Source organism: Coturnix japonica, chromosome 2 (assembly GCF_054131305.1).
Source record: "Coturnix japonica strain WE chromosome 2, WE-NBRP24, whole genome shotgun sequence".
Classification (NCBI taxonomy): Eukaryota; Metazoa; Chordata; class Aves; order Galliformes; family Phasianidae; genus Coturnix; species Coturnix japonica.
The window spans coordinates 123,884,871-123,898,221 of record NC_140664.1 but is presented as its reverse complement, the minus strand read 5'-3'; the positions used below and the strand labels follow the sequence as shown (position 1 = coordinate 123,898,221).

The following is a 13,351-nucleotide window of genomic DNA, read 5'->3' as shown; positions in this document are numbered from 1 at the left end:
ATCAATTTGTGCCTTGTTCTACTTGCAGTCAATCCTATCTCCATAGTCTTTCAAAGGTTTTTGTAATACAAATAGCTGATCATTGCTCCAACAACATCCAAAGCATGATAGGGTAACACCTAAGAAATAATCATGTCAGCATCATTGCATTCTCTTCACACTCACTCAAAAGACTGAGTAAGGCAAAACTGGTTTTCTGTAATGCCCAATTGTGTTTGCACCACCAGTTTCACCTGGATGACCAACATGGGGAAACACATCTACACTTTTTTTTTTTCCCTTTTTAAACAGGCAAATAATGCCACTGCAGGAATTTACAGATTTCTTTTCTGTAAGTAAGGTACAGAAAACTGGTGGCAATTTCACTTTTTCTTCCCTCTCTCCCTCTATAACCATTTCATTTGTACTGTGTTTCAAATGACATGGCTTTTCATAGATCTCCTTTAACTTGGTTTTCTAAATTACACCCTTTCTCTCCTTCCCCGTTTTCTTACCTTTTCCCATTACAATTCCTGTGCACCAGTTTCTCTCTTAGACTGAAATTCAATTTTTCCTTAAAATTCTTCTACTAAAGCTTCTTGTTACAAACTACTATAAAGGGAAAACAATTGCAAATGAATCAAACAAAAAGGTGTCACCACAGACTGATGTCTGACCTGGAATCTCTGTGCAGAAATCCAGAGGTGCAGAAAATATTGTAAGACCAAATCTCTAAAAGCTAAGACTCATTTTTTTGTCAAAGTGATATTCTGGCATATTATCTGCCTGAAACTCCTTGGTGAACAGATCTGTTTATATACTATTATTTCCCAGTAAAATGTATTCACATTTTATTTATTCATTTACTTTTTCTTTTTCTTTTTTATTTTTTTTAAGAGGTTAATATCATGAGAGATGCAACTGATCACACATAAAACTTAATTTGGAAATTGTTTCCACAATTGTCAGTCTATGATGATGGAACTTTACTGTTGAGAGACACACAGAAGCTTTAAATAACTGCACTAAATTCACCACTGGCCCTAGAACAAGTGCAGAGGAGCAAGGTTTGATTCATTACTCTCTCTGGTGTTGGTTTTAGTGTCTGTGGGCACCAGGGCAGGAAAACAGGCAGTATCTGCAAAGCAGGATCTCACACTCCCTCTTCTCAATTCCTTCCAATTTAGCAAAAGAAAAAAATGCTCCAGCTCCACTAAGTCCTCCACTTGTCAAGACCTGAGCAAGAAGGGCCCAATCAGACTGCCTTCAGAGGACAGTAAAGTAGTTAATAAAGGCAAAATGCAATTCATTTTCCCAGACACTCTCAGTGTACACTGATGAGAACAGAGGACAAGAGACAACACAGGCGATGTACAATTCAGGTGACATTCATTTGTCAGTACTGGTACTCACTCTACAGAAAATTCCTTTTCCCTGTACTTCCATTTCCCTTCCTTCACACACATACATCCAAATAACACCTTCATGTCTGAGATAAATGACATAACCAATCCTTTCCTTGACAGACATCAGAGAAATCAGGAATATCTGCTCGCAAACATCTCCAAGATGTGTCTCATTTAACTATTTCTATAAAATAGAGGAAAGAGACTGTTTAAGAAAAATTTAGATAGCAGCAGTTTAAGTGTATGGTTGTTTCAGCTTTTGTTAAGAAGTGTGAATGATGAACTGTAATTCGCTGATGAGAGAAGCAAGCCACAAAGTCACCACATGCTAAGAGTACCCCCAAGAGCCCAGAGGTAGCAGAAAGATAAAGCGCAAAGGAAATAAAATGTCAAGGTGAAACTAAAAACTATTTAAGTTGTAGGACAGACATCATTCAGTCATTTTCCAGAACCACCTCACCACCTAGGCACTAGAGCTCAATAAGTGACTCCTTCCTTTTGTTCCCAGGAAAGGTTCCCTGTGGATTAGCTTTAATTACCCCCACACATGCTTATGGTAGACAGGCATCTGCCGATCAGCTGTGGTCCAAGACAGGCAGGCTCCAGTATGCAGCTTAAGTTATTTAAAAGAGCTGAAAAATGAGATGCTGCCAAGACTGCAGTAGTGGCAGAAGTGATGGAAGCATATGTAAGCATTTTACACTTTCAACCACTGGTTAAGCATTTTAGAAGCAAAAGCTGTCTTGGAAACAGGAACCAGACAGGTGAACTCCACAATCCCTGCCTTGGCTCCACCATCGTTTCCTCCATGCCTGCTGAGCTCCTGGCTGTTAAGGAACTCAAACTCAACTCAAAGAGCAGACAGTACTTACAACATCACAGCTGAAACACCCCCAGAAGACATGGCAGGTAGGCATTGCAGTCTGCTAACCTGTCTGGATCAGTTTGTTGATGTATCTGTGCTCTTTACACAGCTGGTAGATAAAGGCAGATGGTCAGGACTGCCCATTGCACTTCTCCAGAGCTGCAGGTCTCTAATACTGGCCCAAGGAATGAAAGAGGGTGGTTGTTCTCTATAGGAGTGGATCTCCCTGCTGGAAAATGTGTCTAAAATTTTGGTGAGGCAGTTCCCACACACCTAAATAAGAGACTTGACCTACTGGGTGCCTGTGTCTCAACAGCTATACGTCACTCATATTTTTAAGTTCAGCTATTTTAACATCTGGAACAGATGGTGCTGTTATTTATCCCCACTCACACAAAATTAATGTGTGGTATATCATAATGTTCTTGCAGAAAAAAATCAAGTATCTTTTCTCTTTCTCTTAGAATTATCTAATATTGAATAACGCCAAGAGACTTTGAACTACTGCAACCACTGAAACTGACTTCTTATATACTTTTCTAGGTCACTAAGAATATCAAGAATCCCTCAAACATGAAACACTGATTTTTTTTTTTAATGGAGATTTTAGACTGAGACTTCAGAGCAAAAGCACAATTAATTGGTTGAGTCAAGATTTCTTAATTTCTGCTGGAAATGAACAACGTAAATACAAAATTCTGTGCAAAGAGGAGAACAAAATTTAAAGTTGTTTAGATGGTCATTCCTAAAAGAAAAAAACAACTTAGTTTTACTAATGGACACAGTCTGTAAAAGGACTAAAGATATAATGCAATCACATCCAAATAAGAGCTCTTCTCTTAAAACCTGAATTTCAGTTTTAATTTTTCTGTTGGATGTGTAGCTTATAGACAATACATTAACAGACAAAACACATCTCTAGATAACAAAAACAAAGACAGCACACTTTCCCCTTGTTCTCACATTCCTATATTTGTAAGTAATGCAGTTTTTTTATCACTACTTGAGGTAGATCCTCACATACCTACCTGATTTGAACACAGTACAGAAAACACTGTATTTATGACCCCTTCCTCATGGCAGCCAACAACAAAGCTTCCAACATAAGCAACTCAGGGGCTGAATAGTAATGAGACGTAAGATCATTCAGGATGTTAATATACTTTACTCCTTTTTCATTTATTTTATCCTGCAATCTTTTCTATATACTCACACTTATTTGCAAATGTTTTTCAAACCTAGAGCTCTTTCTATTACAAATATTTGTATCCTTATATTAAATATGTACGTAGACATAACAAATAGAGACTATAGCACTGGAAAATGGAGGCACATCAGTTACAGTAATTTAGCTACACTCTGTTAGGGACAATGGAAAATAAAGTTTCTGCACTTCAATAAGCCACAGCTCTATTTTCTATGTGCACAGACAGACATATACAAGGCCAATCCTCAAAAGTCACCGAAAGGCCTCACACCATTTATGTCAGAGTACGGCTGAGGCAATAGGACTCAGGAAATTAAAATGCATTATATATTTCAACAAGCTGGATCACAGTCAGATTTTATCCTCCAAATAACATTCACCTTCAAAAGCATTTATTTTTTTTAACTACATTCCAAAGTTAAAGGGGTAAAACCCCAAACTCCTTTCCAGAAACTGCAAAGTGAGTTCACAGATAATACTGAGGTCCCTTCCAAGAAGCCAGCCATGCTGCTGCAAGACTGCTCTCCTGAGATGCTCAGCATCAGCAGCTCCATCACAGGACACAGTGTGCCACAAGGCCCTAAAATCACTGATTTAACTCTCATCAGCCTCAGGGATTCCTGATGAGAACAGCTCAATTTGGAGCAGTCTTAAGAGCCAGAATTCTGAGACTTCACACCCTCTTGGTCCCCAGTACACAAAATTATTTCACACTTTTAACTGAAGCATGCTTTCTCTTCACATATGTGAGCAGTTCATTTGACCTCTCTCCACCTCCACTACTTGCACACAATTTTAGCCTGCTGACAGGATTGTATCAGATAACACACAATCATCAAGGTGTTTATTACCATTAGTTTTGCATTGGTTGAAATATTTTCCTACTACTTTCAGAGTGGTGGGAAGGTAACAGGGTAATCGCCAGTGCTTGTGATTCATAGAGATAGATAATATTTGGCATAGAAGATGAGCACTACAAAGCAGACAGCTTTGTAAATAATATATCCCAGTTCAGCAAGTTATTTCAAGTTGTTTTCTTAGCTTTGAAGAAAAGCAGTGTCAGAGACTAAAATTTACACTCTTAAACACTTACTAGACTGAGTTTATGCAATAAAATTTGCTATCTTTACTATCAGAACTGTTACTGCCATCAGCAAAAGCACAACTGGAATCTAAAACCACTGCTTCCAGTCAATGGCACCCCCCCAAAAAAAAACCAAACAGGCAACTAGTGATTCATTCAGCATATTTCAGAAGCACACTTCAGAGTGCTGTACCATTGCTACGGAGCCTTTTTGCTCCAAGATTTATGGCAATCATGAAACTTCATGCCATCTTTTTTTCATCCTTTATCCAAAGCCATTTTTCACTTTCCTGGAGGTGAGATAATCATCAGCCTGGAGGGGGGGGCTGACATCACAGCCTGCAAGAGGCTGCTCTGGTTTGTGCATATGATTGGACCGATTCTCCTATTTCTCTCTCTTTCTCTTTTCTTTCTTTTTTTTTTTTTTTTTCTTTTTGTTTAGCAGACATTTCTCAGAAATTCTGTTTGGCAACACCAAGTCAGCAGGATGTGAAGATGAACAGCTTGTATCTACATTACAATTAAGTCATTAATAACATGAAACAGATATCAACATGTTCATGAAGTACTGTTTGAAACTTAAGAGCACTTCAAGAGTAGATGAAAGAGCATTAATCTTTGCAGGAATATGTCTCTATATACTATCTTAACATATCTTTAACAGTTGCATTGGGAATTTTTACTGAACTCAGCTGTCATAGTGATATTAATCATATCAGTTATACACACATGCACAGCCCCAGCTTTCCAGGCTGCCATCACATGATATCCTCAAATTTGGTCAAATGTCTCCACAGAACTGCCAAGCATTTCAGTTTAACTTTAAATCTTGCGCTAACTTGAAGGACTTATTCTGCAATTTCCTTCTTGAGAAAGTGAAATAGCTGCTGTTGACCTTCATCTGAACTTCTAAAAGTGCTTCTAGTACTTGCAGATGCAACAAATAGAAATATTTGCTTCATATAAGCCAAGTACAAAATATGCTGAGTTATATTTACATGAAAGTTTTTGAGTTCTGTTAAAATCATTTTTTGATCCTTTGCATTAGAAATAAAAGTGAATGTAAATTACAAACAGTGTTAGTTCAATAGCAGTGGTCAATTTCAAAGGAAAAAAAAAATAACACCTAAAGACTAAAAAGTCCGTATGCAAAACCTGGAGAGGAATTGCTGAATGACCTGAGGACTTGCTGAGGGCAAAAGTACTAATGACACCAAACAGCACCTGTGTTATTTTACTGGTTCTCTAAATGTCTGAGCAAAGGAAATGCCATGCAAGGAAACGTATGACAGGTTGGATCGCTCTCCAGTTCTCTCTCTATCTTCCAAACCCACATGCACCCTCACTGATTGCTTTCTAATCTCCTCACAACCAAAAAGGAAGCTGGAGGTGGGAAGCTCACTGCAGCCGGGTTGGGCCAAGGGGCTCAGAGCTGGCTGAGCTTTATTTTTCCAAGGTAATTCTCTTCCCACCTCCTTTTTATTGCCAGTAACCTCTTTCAAGTACTTGTTTGGGTATTTTTCAATGTTTTCCTTATGCCCTCCCCTATGGGATCAAAGCCCAAAGGGATCTGCATCTCTTTGCAGGCAGGAATCACTGTCCCTGTCCTGCTCCTGGCGGGAGATGCCTGTGCATTGCTCAGACAACAGCAGAAAAGTCAAGGGAAGAGGAGAGAACCAACAATTGAATATATATATCTATATATCTTTAAATAATTCACATTTCAGATTCTGCTGCTGCATTCCCTTTGCTTTACTTAGGAAAGTCAACAATGCACCATGCAACCTCTGAGAACAGCCTGTGTAGAAAGATCTACTAAACCTAAACAACCATAAAAATAATAATACTTTTGCCTCTTGTTCTGATGCATCCTATCTGTTGGCACACTACAATAGCATATGTCTAAACACAGTCTTCATAGATCCCTTCTGTTCCTGCTGCTCTCTGCGCCTTTGCCTGCTGCCGCACCACAGCTCCCACATCTCCCCCAGAGCTGCGCTGCAGTGCGGGAGGAGCAGGCTTGGCAAGCAGTTGGCCGAGCTGTTGAAACTGGGGTAGTTCCCTGGCGAGAACAGAAAAGAACAAAGCCAGCCTGTAATGCTACAAGAGGACTACAAGGAAACACAGGAAGGAACTCATTCTTGCTTAGGAACAACAACAACAACAAAGATTTCCGATGAAAACACTGAATTAACATTATTAAGCAGTTTCTTTCTCGCAACAGAGCAGCCAGAGCACGCAGCACAAACACACCCCAAGAGACGCACGCAATACGCCATCCTGAGCAAAAAATAAATACATAAAACTTACCGGCACTGCTCTGTGCTTCTTTGGAAAACAGAAAAACAACCAGCAGTATTCTGAATTTGACTTTCAAAAGATCATAAATAACTTATGTGTCCAAACTCTGCTAAGTTTGGATGAAGTTAGCCGATTTTGCTTCTCTGGAGGCTTCCTTAGCCTACGCAGTTGTTAGTAAGCTTGCTGGAGGTTACTCAAATCATTAAGATAAATGAGGGCTAGATTCAGAAATACTCAGAAAAATATAAGATCGTTAACGCATTTAGCTCTACTCAGAGATACACAAACAAGTTATTGCTGGAATCCAGATAGGACGTGGAAGCTGTGCACATCACATACTCACATGTCAGCACTCAGCACACAGGAGGTGAGCCAGGAAGCCACTGCTGCCCCATCCCCTATTAATCAGCACAAGAAACCATCCAGTGAGACGTGAAGTTCCTGAGACTGCAATTAGCCTTTTTCCTCAGCGAGAAAAGATGAGTAACTTTGTGAAAACCTGTAGTTCCCCCTACTGTTTCCACCACCGCCACAAGGACTTTCCAGATGGAGACTTGGTGCAAATAGATTTAATCCCCCGGGCATTGATTATTGTTACAAAGCAGAAGTGGTGAAAGTGACTGCTGACTCCTCTGTCTGGGCATTAGCACCCCGGCACCAGCACGGGGTCAACAGACACAAGCTATGCACCAACAAACTATTGTGCAACTTCTACTGCATCCGCTAATCCTGTGTTTGTGCATGCCTGACAGATAAAGCAGGCAAGGCTTCATCTAAATACCCTGTTTCCCTTTAGGCATAAAGGGGACTTTCCTGAGCTAGCCCCAGGGACTGGAGCCCACTGTACAGCTCCATTTGACACCAATGCGTTTTTCCTACTGAGAAAATCTGTGCTTGTGATGTGCAAAATACACTTCTCAATCCATAAGAAGAGGAGAGATTAAAAAACCTAAAGCAGTTGAAATAATCTCTCACCCCCAGTGAATAAGGGCTGCCATTGCTGCAAAGAAAGCACTGCTGGAGGAGGCAGCCTCCCCTGTGCTCCCTTCTCTGGACATTCCTGACAGTGAGAATATATTAAACATTTTAAAGTATTAAACCTTCCGGCACCCCACAGACAATCCACACTGCCTCCATATCTTATAGGTCATACCCTTAAAATATGTAACAAAGGCCAGCAACTCCTCAATGAAGACATTCCAAATATCCAATAAAAATGAAAGAGTGTGGAATGGCAGCCAAAACGCTCCTGGTCCTCAGGGAGGCAAGGTCAGCACAGGCCTTCCGTGCAGAGCACGCTGTGCTTTCATAACTCTCATTTATGCGGTCCATGTGAAATTGGCCGCTTACAAGCTTTAAAACCCACATTTCTTCTTAACCAAAAACTTAAGTAGGGAGAGGCAGAAAAAGGCCTTAGTAGCAAATGATAAAGGCGCTCACAGACTACAATATCTGCAGATTTTATTACTATAATGCACAAAGACTAAAAATTGCAATAACCTGTTACTACTCAATGTCAGTCAAGTATCCAAACTAAATTTCTAGATGCTACATGGATGCACACTCAGCAGGTACACTGCCTGAGTTTCCCCAGGATTCCGGGATTCAAGGGCACTTACATAAAGCATCGATGCTGTGGTATTATTTTGAAGTGCGGTGCTTTGGATAATTTAAAATGAGTTTACTCAGTCCTGACAGAACAAGGAATCTAAACAGAAGCCTCGAATGCTGGCATGCACTTCAGGCATGAGATTGCATACATGTGGCCATTTACACATGCCCATGTATTGAACACTTTATACAAGATCCTACCCAGTGAAATACATAAAATCCTTTGGGGAACACAATAACAGTATCAACTGGTTTATACAAGTGTTCTGTTGTTGAAGATATAAAATGTAAAGAATCACAGAATGGTTTGGGTTGGAAGAGACCTCAAAGACCCTCCCAGCCCCAACCCCCTGCCATGGGCAGAACTGCCCACCCCCAGATCTGGCTGCCCAGAGCCCCAACTAACTTGGCCTTGAGCACCATCAGAGATGGGGCACCCACAGCTCTCTGGGCAGCAGTGCCTCACTGCCCTCTGAGTATAACATCTCCTCCTAATATCTAATCTGAATCTCCCCTCATCTGGTTTAATGCCATTCCCCCTTGTCCTATCACCATCAGCTTTGTTTGTCTAAGGTTCTCTTTTCTCCTTTCTTACAAAGGAATGTAACTTGCACTTGGCCATGACAGAATTTTATTGAAGGCAATTTCGAAGAGGGATGAGAAGATGGAGGAAGGGAAGGGCTGCTGCTGTCCACACAGTACCCTCACATTGGCACAGAGTTGTAGCAAGAGCTGAGTAGCTCATGTGATGACACAAAGTTTGGCACTGAGCAAAAATGAATTGACAAGTTTGTAGGAATGACGTGCATACACGCACATTTACTGCTTATATATTGTGTGGTTTTGCACAATAGTTGTACTTCAGAAGCACATCAGTCTGTGCTGAAACTTTTCCATAATCGCCATCAAGGTTGATGTGCTAAAAAAATCATCCAACAATCCAGCTCGGGTACATCAGGCACATGAATGGACTTTGCCTGAAGAGTAATAAAATCCTCTGGATGGTTATAAATACTGTGAAAGAAAATTCAGAGAATTTTTAAAAGTTGATTGACATATGCTATGCACTTTGAACCACACTACTGTTACTTATGATTTGGTGGTGTTAATATAAAGATTGTCACCTACTAAACATAAATAGGCATGCTAACAAATAAAATGATACATACACTCACCAACACGAAGCAGACATAAGAAGGAAACAAGCAGATGAGACAGAAAAGCCAGAATGAGGAGAAATCCTTATATTTCTATTTCATCATTGTTTGGCACTTTGATATTGCACAAGTTCTATTCAATACTGTTGACTCCTTTGTGCATCCACGTGAACTGCCCTTTGATTATGAAATTTTTTGATTATGAAAATTTGATTTTACCCCCATACTGAGACAATATCTGCTGGAAACATCAGGAGAGAAACCTTCAGACTCACCAGAAGGCTAACACTGGGGAAAGCAGAATAGTAGCTCATCTCAAAACATCAGTGTCCAATAGTGCTAATGTCACCTTAGCCCCTATAGTAATACATTGTCATGACATCATGCATGATATTGGTAAAACCAGTTTTCTCTTGAAAAAGATGTCTTTAAACTATTGAAACATCACTTCTATGTAGAAAAGCAATTTGAGGTGCCAAAGAAAAGGATGTTTTTTTTGGCCTACATAAGCATTCAAGAACCCAGAGGGCAGGACTCCATACACAGCCATTTAGTGCTTACCTTTTAGAAAATTCTGAGCAAAAATCACTGGGTGAAGGTACAAGAATAAGACCATATAACAAAACCAGAGGCAGGAGAGAGCATTGCAAACATCACTATTGCCCTTAAGATCAAAATGACAGAAATAGTACTAAGATTAAGAGAGACTGGTGCTCATATCGTTTTGTGGCAGTGGGTTATGGGAGTTTTGTACATACAACACGTTGTGTAACTGCTAGCAGGATCCCAGACAAAAGTGAGCTTCAAAGCAGCTATTTTCAATTGGAATATGACACATGAATGTGCAGATAAGGACTTGGAAAATCTGAAACCTACCTTCTTCAGGATGGGTACACCTTAGGGGAACACTTGTTATCTATATGTCACAAATGCTTATATTCCCCACACTTCCTGAAAGGCACTAAATTGTTTGCACAAGCATGACAGGAGAAAGGAGAAAGAAATGCAGTCTGGGGGCATTTACTGTATGGAAATCTGCAGACTGGAATGGAGAAAGAGGAGCTGAAAACCACAGACATAAAGTAAGGGGGGGAAAGCAAATGTGAACATCCTGTGATGAAGGAAAGAGGAGTAAGTAGTTTATTAATACTGAACTAATTAGTGCTATGGTGGTGTAATGGTCTCTGAACTGCTATCCAAATCTAAGTTTCCTGAGTAGCTTTACTTTAGCCTAAATGAATATATGCATATAAATAAACTCCATAATTTTGTCGAAATTCATTTTTAAATGTTGTTGTAAAATAATTCATTAAAACACAGAAGCAGCTCACTGAGAATAAGCAATATAACTGTTGTGGTTTTTTCTTAGCTAATTCCAATCTAGATTTCAGGTAGATAACATGTCATCTGGCCTTTGCTCATCTGATGGCTCGTTCTCACTGGAGCATATCAGAACCAATTACATTATTTACACTCCCTGGTATGAATCTAAGTCCAAAATGTCTGCTATAACAGAGATAAAAGAACAGAGCTGAGACATGATCCATCATCATGATCCATAAGTGAAACACTATAAAGGTTTAACCATAGCCTAGACATCTGTCTGCTGCAACACAAAGCTTCCAAAGCCTCTCAAGTCTTTGAAGACTGATGTGGTAATTCAATTTGATGAAAAGAACCATATTTAATTTCATGTACAGGATAAAATGTGAGTCTATATTTCAATTTTGGTTTATAAACGTTTAATCACTAAGCATCTGAATCAGCAGAACAAGGAGGATGGTTCTCTACACAACATACTTTCTTTTTTTCCACATAATATTTAATAAGGAGCACATTTATGAATTCCCTCTGTGCCTTTCAGTCTTTTAGCAGAATACAGACCAGAAGCAAGATAGAAATTGACAAATGTTTTAATGCAGAGAGGTGAACCATTCAAAGATTCCTCAATTTTTTAATCATTATTATTATTATTTTCCACAGAAGCCATTTGATGGGCAGAACATCAGGCTGGGTTACACCTAACAAGCCCCCCATGCCAACTGCAATGAGAGGCTGTCACAAAGGCACCTCCTGCAAAAGCTTCAAAGGCTGCAATGTGCAGAGGATGCCTCAGGCATGTTTCATCTATGCATGTGCATGAGGACTCCAAGGAGAAGGGCAGGACAGCAGCACAGCTTTTCACTCCATACTCTTCTTCTACAGGCACAGTACAGAAAGGTTTTACTTTGGACCTTGAGTTGTTTGTAGTTAAGTGAGTATACTTTAGATAGCTCCTCTTGTTGACAAATAGTCCCATTACTTAATGAAATGCCGGGCTGGTTTTTTTTTTTGGTTTTTTTTTTTGCCATGAGCTCAAACTTACACACAACAAAGATGGGCAAAGTACTTCAAGCAATCTGTTCCTGAGACTACTTTCTGTATCACAGGCAAACAAAGGCAAACTGCAAAACGAATTATTTGGAAAAAAGTGCAATTCCTAACACAGTAATACCAGCCTCAGCCAGTGAAACATTACCTCTAACAACACCTCATAAAACTGCATAACTTCAAAATCTTCTTTATTAAATACCTGAGAGTGTATACTGCAGGCAATATATATTGATGGTGTGTTGCTATAGGGTAACATTTTTGGCTTGCCTGTTAATACTGTAACAGTGTGGTGTGGGTACGGCCAGACTTCAACACATCTTTCTGAAACTCCTCTCATTGTATTCCCTGGAAGGATAGAAGTAAGTCATACTGAAACCTGTTGAATTTTGAGGTAATAATTAGCACTACGGGGTCTATATTATGGGAGGACTGAAATGTCAAAAAGGGATTGGAGATGACGAGCACAGATGTGTCGCCCCCACAGTGAGTTCTAGCTCCTGCTCTGAGCCTGCGTGCCTTCCAAACCACTCATGGGCTGTGCTAAGCAGGCAACAGCCATGCACAGTGCAACAGCTTCTTTTGTCCGAATATTTAATGTGGTGGCAGTGAGAGATTTTACACTGCAGGTATTGACTTCAGCGTTATGCACGCCAGCACAGCCTTGAAGAGCTGCATCCCTGCAAGGTTAAGGTATTGTTTTAAAACGACCTCATTATTCACATGGGACGGTGTCCCCTACACACAATATAGACAAGGCAAAAATGCTCTTCCTGAACAATATGCATCCTGAAAATGCTTATGTTTATACGCTAAAAAACATTAACATTAACTTGTGAGCAATGTTATGACCAGAAATTATTTAGAATTGCGTAAATTCAGTTTTACATTGTTGGTTTACACTCAGCATCAAACAGCCTCTGCTTTACCAAGGAGCCTGAAGGGCAGAAAATACAGAAAGTGTGCTCATCCCTACTGAGCACAAGCTGCGCTAAAATGCTCTCTCTCAGCTTCTCTCTCTCTCTGCTACCCTCTAGCGAGCAAGCAAACATGAAATGTGAGATTCAAGTGCCTTTGCATAAGGACGCTGTTAAGCAACTCAGAATTGTCCACCTTCAGCCTAAAATACTCACCTCTGTCAATACAACATTGGACTATTATTTTCTTCTGAATTTGTCACTTGAAATGTTTAACAAAAAGAGCTTGAAATGTTTCAAACTGCATTTAAAGAAAAGCTTTTAATATGGTTATTGGACTGTCCTGACCTTAGATTTTCTTTCTCTAAATTCAGGACCTTTTTCCTGTCAGTGATAATCATTGTTTAGTAATTTAAAGATTTTATTGTTGTTGTTGTTGCAATAATTTGCTTTG

At 39.8% G+C, this 13,351-nt stretch overlaps 1 protein-coding gene across 4 annotated transcripts in view; it reads right to left on the bottom strand.

Annotated features, from left to right (window-relative positions):
* The window catches only part of KIAA1217 (KIAA1217 ortholog), a 325,153-nt gene that overhangs the window by 249,336 nt on the left and 62,466 nt on the right, over positions 1 to 13,351 (bottom strand). The window contains exon 1 of one of the 4 annotated variants that reach the window (XM_085538724.1): positions 6,852 to 7,181. The exons of the other annotated variants lie outside the window; for them this stretch is intronic. The gene's annotated coding sequence lies outside the window, so the exon portion shown is untranslated. Of the gene's footprint in view, positions 1 to 6,851; positions 7,182 to 13,351 lie in introns of those variants that run through there. 4 annotated transcript variants of the gene reach the window in all.